Source organism: Mandrillus leucophaeus, unplaced genomic scaffold (assembly GCF_000951045.1).
Source record: "Mandrillus leucophaeus isolate KB7577 unplaced genomic scaffold, Mleu.le_1.0 Scaffold872, whole genome shotgun sequence".
In the NCBI taxonomy this organism is placed as follows: domain Eukaryota; kingdom Metazoa; phylum Chordata; class Mammalia; order Primates; family Cercopithecidae; genus Mandrillus; species Mandrillus leucophaeus.
Window position 1 is genome coordinate 551,430 of NW_012109497.1, and position 7,806 is coordinate 559,235.

General features: G+C 39.6%; 1 protein-coding gene across 2 annotated transcripts in view; it reads right to left on the reverse strand.

Annotated features, from left to right (window-relative positions):
• Window positions 1-7,806, reverse strand: part of ABI1 (abl-interactor 1) — a 106,695-nt gene that overhangs the window by 94,753 nt on the left and 4,136 nt on the right. Inside the window, exon 1 of one of the 2 annotated variants that reach the window (XM_011969104.1) lies at window positions 7,134-7,226. The exons of the other annotated variant lie outside the window; for it this stretch is intronic. The gene's annotated coding sequence lies outside the window, so the exon portion shown is untranslated. Of the gene's footprint in view, window positions 1-7,133; window positions 7,227-7,806 lie in introns of those variants that run through there. 2 annotated transcript variants of the gene reach the window in all.

Below are 7,806 nucleotides of genomic sequence, written 5' to 3' on the forward strand. Positions count from 1 at the left end.
TTGAGACGGAGTCTCACTCTGTCACCCAGGCTAGAGTACAATGGAGCGATCTCGGCTCACTGCAAACTCCGCCTGCTGGGTTCAAGCAATTCTCCTGCCTCAGCCTCCCGAGTAGCTGGGACTACAGTCATGAGCCACCATGCCTGGCTATTGTTTGTATTTTTATTAGAGACGGGGTTTCACCATGCTGGCCAGGCTGGTCTCGAACTCCTGACCCTTGTGATTCCACCCGCCTGGGCCTCCCAAAGTGCTGGGATTACAGGCATGAGCCACCGCGCCCGGCCGGCTTTTCTCTTTCTTATGATTCACGTGTTCAGTGGACTAGCCCTTTTAATGTCCTTCAAGAACTTTTCCTTTGCATTCACAACTTAGCTAATGTTTGGAGCAAGAGGCTTAATGTTCAGCCTATCTCAGTTTTTGACTTGCCTTCCTCGCTAAGCTCCCATTTGTAGTTTTTTATTTTAAATGAGAAACATGCAATTCTTTCACTTGAACACTTAGAGGACAACATAGGGTTATGAATTGGTCCAATTTCAACATTGCTGCATCTCAGGCAATAGGGAGGCTCAAAGAGAGGGAGAGCCAGAGGGAATGGTCGGTTGGTGGTACAGTCAGAACACACAATTACTAAGTTCACCATCTCACATGAGTGCAGTTTGTGGTGCCCCAAAACGATTACAGTAGTAACATCAAATATCACCATAACAGATACAGTAATAATAAAAAGGTGTGAAATATTTTAAGAATTACCAAAATACGACAGAGACATACTGTAAGCACATGCCCTTACAAAAATGGCACCAATAGACTTGCTCGATGCAAGGTTGCCAGAAACCTTCAATTTGTAGAACACGCAGTCTGCAAAGCGCAGTAAAGCAAAGCCCAATAAAGAGAAGTATGCCTGTAAATAATTCACACAATTATAAAACAAAATTTAAATTTAAAAAGGAATTACACCAAAGTAAAGGTAAATTAATCAAATGAGCCTAACTGTGCATCCAATTAGCGGTCTTAACCAGAGAGAAAGCACTCTAGAAGTGGCTTCAAAGCACAGTAATTCGATTGTACATTCTTAATAGGATTTACCATTAGAACAAAGGTAACTGAAAGAGGGGAAGGAAAAAAAAAATTGTTTTTAGTCTCTTTATTGCTGGTGTTAGTACTGAAATTATTACCCTGATACTGTTATTTGCATAGGGTAGGATATAGCAAATCATTAATTAAGTCATTGAGAACTGAGATTTGGGGCATGGTTCAAAACAGATTCTGACATAAGAAAAGCCAGGTTAAGAGAGAATCCTATAGTTCTAGACTTAAACTAAAAGCACCAGTTTAAACCTAAAATGTATTTATCATATCATATCTTAATATCCCAGCTCTGTCCAATGAAAAGATCTAAGAATAAAGACTGTCTAGTAGCCATGGAGCACCACCCGTTATCCGTATAGTGATGCACCTAAAACAGGCTCTATATCAAAAGGTACCTGGTTACAATACGGTGACTATAGTTAAGAGTAACATATTGTATACTTGAAAATTGCTGAGAGTAAATTTTAAGGTTCTCACCACAAAAAGAAAGTATGTGAAGCAAAGTATGTTAGCTTAACTTAGACATTCCACAATGTATGCACATTTCAAAAAATATTGTACACCATAAATAAATACAATTTTTATGTGTCAATTTAAGTAAATAAACAACAAAACAAAAAAGCCACAAAGGAATTTTCTAGCATCATGTCCAAAGGGCTCAATGTAAGGATCAATGAGGATCATAACTGCGATGGAAAGAAACACACAAAATGTTTACATTTAAGACTTCATAACAATATTAAAAAGTTAAAAAACAAACCAAAAAGTCACTAGCAACTTTTGTAGGATGCTATGGATCATCTCATTTTTTTCTTGGATGAGGAAGGGAGGTCAGCTTTAATATTAAGTATGAAGTGCATATATTAAAATTGTTAAACTTTCAGCGTACAATTCAATGTGCTTTGATAAATGGGTACAGTAGTATAACCATCATGATAAAGAACATTTCCCTCATAACTCCCTCCCCATCCTCTGGACCCTGGAAAAAACTGACTTCTCTTCTGTCCCAACAGTTTTGCCTTTTCTAGAGTTTCATGTAAACGGAATTGAAAGCTATAGTCTTCTGTATCTGGCTTCTTCCACTTAGCAGAATGCCCTTAAGATTCATCCTTGTTACCGCTAAGTAGTATTCTATTGTATGGATGTATCACAATTTGTTTCTCCATTTATCAGCTCATGGGCATTTGGGTTGTTTCCAGTTCTGGGCTACTATGAATATTTGAGTAGAAGGTCTTTGTGTGGATATATGTTTTCATTTATTTTGGGTAATACCTAAAGATAACAACTGCTGAGTCACATGGTAAGTTAAGTGTACATTTAACATTGTAAGAAACTACCAGTTGGGCATGGTGGCTCATGACTGTAATCTCAGCATTTTGGGAGGTCAAGGTGAGAGGACTACTTAAGCTCAGGAGTTCGAGACCAGCCTGAGCAACACAGTGAGATCCTGTCTCTACAAAAATAAAAAATCAGATAGGCCTGGTAGCATGTGCCTGTGGTCCCAGCTACTTGGGAGCTTGAGGTGGGAGGATCAGTTGGGCCAGGGAGGTTGAGGCTGCAATGAGCTGTGACTGCACCGCTACATTCTAAGTCTGAGCAACAGAACAAGACTCTGTCTCCTTTAAAAAAAAAAAAAAAAGAAAGAAAGAAAGAAAAAGAAACCACCAAACTATTTTACAAAAAACAGAAACAATATTATTTGGCATTCTCACTAGAAACTTATGAAAATTCTAGTGCCCCACATCCTTGACAACACTTGGTATGGTCAGTCTTTTTAATTTTAAGTATTCTAGTAGGTATATAATGATATCTCATTATGGTTTTAATTTCCATTTTGCTATCAAATCACAATGTTTTCAAGTGCTTGTGTGGCGTCCATTTCTTCCTTGATAAAATGTTCAAATATTTTACCCATTCTGTAATTTAGAGACAGAGTCTTTCTCTGTACCCAAGGCTGGAGGGCAGTGGCACAATCACAGCTCACTGCAGCCTTGATCTCCTGGGTTCAACGGATCCTCCCACCTCAGCCTCCTGAGTTGCTGGGACTGACAACAGTCTAATAACTCCACTTACACAACAAAACAAGGGTCTCATGTGCATTTTTTTAAGTTGTCTACCATTTTGCTTCCACGTCTTTAACTCTCCTCCCATTCTTTCTAGAAATGTCACATCTGTCACACCATATTTGTCTAACTTTTAACTTATCTCTAATCCAAACCTATACCCAAATTTCTCCAACTTCCAAAAAAAAAAAACAAAAAAAACAAAAAAACACCTTTCTGTGGCTGGGCATGGTGGCTCAAGTCTGTAATCCCAGCACTTTGGGAGGCCCAGGCAGGTGGACGGCTTAAGGTCAGGAGTTCAAGAGCAGCCTGGCCAGCATGGTGAAACCCCATCTCTACTAAAAATACAAAAATTAGCCAAGAGTGGTGGTGGGCACCTGTAATCCCAGCTACTCGGGAGGCTGAGGCATGAGAATCGCTTGAACCCAGGAGGCAGAGGTTGCAGTGAGCCGAGATAGTGCCACTACACTCCAGCCTGGGCGACAAAGTGAGACTCCGTCTCAAAGAAAAAAAAAAAATCTCTTTACGTATGTTTTATTTTATTCCATATGATCTAAGATCTAATCAAAGATTGTTCACAGCTGTTGACAGTCATATTTCTATTTCGTATCCTTAAATATAGAACACACTGTCAACCCTGACCCTTTTTTCCTTTCAAAACATAGAAATTATTTTTAAAATCCAGGCATCTTGTAAAAAATCCTACAACCGGGATTTATCTGATTGTTTCCTCATGATTAGATTCATATTGAACATTGTGGCAAGAATACTATATATTAATAGTTGATGCTGTGAACTTCCCATTACAAATAATGGAACATCTAAAATAACGTTGCACAGCTATTTCCAGAGTTTTCTTCCCATGATTTTCTTCCAAGCTGCCAACCCCAATTCTGCAAATGCTGATGAAGCTAATTTATTGATTTTACCAGAAGATGTCAAAAAAATGTTTTACGACAAAAACTTGGCTTCTATCCTATCCTCCAATGGTCCTTAAATGGTTTGTTGTTCAAAAGGTTAAGGGTGCAATAATCCAGTTAAGCCACAAGTAAAAACAACCAAATTCACATAAGCACAAACAATGACAAATATGCCATGACCGCTGACTGGCTGATGACTTTTTAAGGACATGATTACTTGTAAAATGTTTCCCAATTTCAGAGATACTAAGTAGGGGAGGGGCAGTTACTAGAATTCATGAAATACAGTATACAAGAAACAGTTCTCGATTTAAGGCCTTTTAAAAAATAAAGTATGTTAACACCGATGGAAAGGATTTAAAATCTCAGGTTTTAATATCTGTGGCAAGAAGAACATTATACACTATAAAGTACACAAAAACAAACATCTACTTTGCAGAAGGCCAACAAATGCTTTGGTAGGTTACAGACCTGAGAAACCTTCCAGGAAGAATCCATAATCACTTCATGGAGAGAGAGGAGAGGATCGGGGGAAAAAAGAGCACATGGGCCAAATGCTGGTTCATTACTGACAAATAATCTATTACAGTACAGTCATGGGGACTAGGGCATACATATATGCAATGCCTAGCTACCACTAAAAGGATCTCATTTTCTCCAACAGAATGCCTGCTCCAATCAAAGTGAAAACTAAAAAGAAATCCTACCAGGTTATGGCAAGTATCCAGCCAAAAAAATAAGGTTTTTGCCTAACAATTCAGGTTGAGACCTTTCATTACAAGCTTTAACACAGCTTCCCTACCGCCTCCCACTTACACAACTGCCAAGGGCTCTGGGAGCCCGTTCATTCCCAGCAACGTCTAGGGAAGCCTCTGCTGCCTGTGGTGTCATACAGTTGTGACTGACAGGAATGCCAGCTGGGGCGTACTCTCTTCTTTAACAGGAGAGCAACACAGAACAATCAACTGCTAACATACATATTCAGTATACAGAATTCCAAGTTCAACCATAATGCAGAGTATTTTTAAACCTTTTCACTTCAATCTGCATCCCCAGAACATTCCCAATAACTAGATAATTAGCCTCTGAAATTTTAAGTTTGACCACAGCTATAGCCTAAGACAATGACGCTTTCCCCAAACTAATTCTTTTACCATCCTACGCCATACTACAAGGCTTATATTTCAAAAACAGTCTTACTACAAAACCTGAAAAACCCCAGCTCTAGAAAGAACTACATTCAAACACATAATCTGTTAAATACTTAAGTATTACTAATAGAAAACAGCTCATATTAGTCCAAAACATTCGCTTCCTTCCATTAACTCCTTCCATGTTAACAAGTTATCTTCTCATATAATTTTAATTCTTCTTAAAAGGAATTATGTAGCAAGAGCCATGATGATCAAGAATATAGCTTGGGCAAATACTATCATGTACTACTAAAAAAATACAATCAGATAATGTATATCACAAAATTTAAATATATATATGTGTGTGTATATATATACATACACACACACTTCACTACAAGAAATTCACCCAAAAGAAATAAATGGCCAAATGCGAAAAATCTGTATGTTCAAGGATGTTCATGCCACCTTTATTTACAACACCAAAAAAACTAGAAGAGATCTGAATAGCCAATGACAAATTATTAAAAAATTAATATACTGGGGTCGGGTACGGTGGCTCACGCCTGTAATCCAACACTTTGGGAGGCCAAAGTGGGTGGATACCTGAGGTCAGGAGTTCGAGACCAGCCTGGCCAACATAGTGAAACCCCGGCTCTGCTAAAAAAAAAAAAAAACAAAAATTACCCGGGCATGGTGGCGCACGCCTGTATTCCCAGCTACTCAGGAGGGTGAGGCAGGAGAATTGCTTGAACCCGGAAGGTGGAGGTTGCAGCGAGCTGAGATCACACCACTGCACTCCAGCCTGGGTGACAGAGAGAGACTCCATCTCAAAAAAAAAAAAAAAGAAAGAAAGAAAAGAAAAAAACATAATATACTGGAATATCATCTAGTCAATAAAAAATGACAACCTCAAAAGCACAGGCAACAAAGCAAAAATAGTCAAATGGAATTACATAAAGCTAAAAAGCTTCTGCACAAGAAAGGAAATAATCAACAAAGTAAAATGACAACCCACAGATGGGAGAAAATATTTGCAAACTATCCATCTGACACAGGACTAATAATCAGAATATATAAGGAGCTCATACAATGCAATAGCAAAAACCAAATAATCCAAAAAGAAAATGGCAAAAGATCTGAACAGATACTTCTAAAAAGAAGACATACAAAACACATACACACATACACACACACACACACACACACATACACACACAAGAAGACATACAAATGGCAAACAGGTATGTGAAAAAATGCTCAACATCATTAATCAGAGAAACACAAATCAAAACCACAATGCAACAGACCAGGCACGGTGGCTCACGCCTGTAATGCCAGCACTTTGGGAGGCCAAGGCAGGCGGATCACCTGAGGTCAGGAGTTCGAGACCAGCCTAGGCAACACAGTGAAACCCTGTCTCTACTAAAAATACAAAAAGTAAGCCGGGTGCAGTAGCTCAAGCCTGTAATCCCAGCCCTTTGGGAGGCCAAGGCAGGCAAATCACTTGAGGTTAGGACTTCGAGAACAGCCTGGCCAACATGGTGAAACCCCACCTCTACTAAAAATACAAAAATTAGTCAGGTGTGGTGGCACTCACCTGTAATCCCAGCTACCCAAGAGGCTGAGGCATGAGAATCACCTGAACCCAGGAGGCAGAGGCTGCAGTGCCATGCACTCCAACCTGGGTGACAGAGCGAGACTCCATCTCAAAAAAATTTTTTAAAAAACCACAATGCAATATCATCTCACCCCCAGTTAAAATGGCTTATATCAAAAAGACAGGCAATAAAGGATGCTAGAGAGGACGTGGAGAAAGGGGAACACTTGTATCCTGTTGGTTGAAAAGTAAATTAATACAGCCACTATGAAGAATGGTATGAAGATTCCTCAAAAAACTAAAATTAGTCAGGCACAATAGCTCACACCTGTAATTCCAGCACCTTTGGAGACCCAAGCGGAAGGATCACTTGAGTTCAGGAGTTCAAGACCAGCCTGAGCAACACAGCAAGACCTCATCTCTACAACAAATTTAAAAACTAGCAGGCTGTGGTGGTGCACACCTGTGGTCCCAGCTACTTGGGAGGCTAAGATGGAAGGATCACTTAAGCCCAGAAGGTTGAGGGTCTAATGAGCCATGATCACACCACTGCACTCCAGCCTCAGTGAGAGAGTTAGACCCTGTCGCCATAGGAAAAAAAAAATTATTCTATATCTAATTTTAAATACATACACGCAAATGTTCTAAAAGGAAATATATGATATATGAGTGGTTATTTCTGAGTTTTGAGATATGGGTAATTTTTAATATTCTATTTTTCTGTATCCAACTTTTTCAACGATCATTACTTGAAGGGAAAAAATATTTTTATGGCCAGGTGCGGTGGCTCACACATGTAATCCCAGCATTTTGGGAGGCCAAGGCAGGCGGCTCACAAGGTCAGGAGATGGAGATCATCCTGGCTAACATGGTGAAACCCCATCTCTACTAAAAATACAAAAAAGTAGCCAGGCACTGTGGCAGGCGCCTGTAGTCCCAGCTACTTGGGAGGCTGAGGCAGGAGAATGGCGTGAACCCAAGAGGCGGGGCTTGCAGTGAGC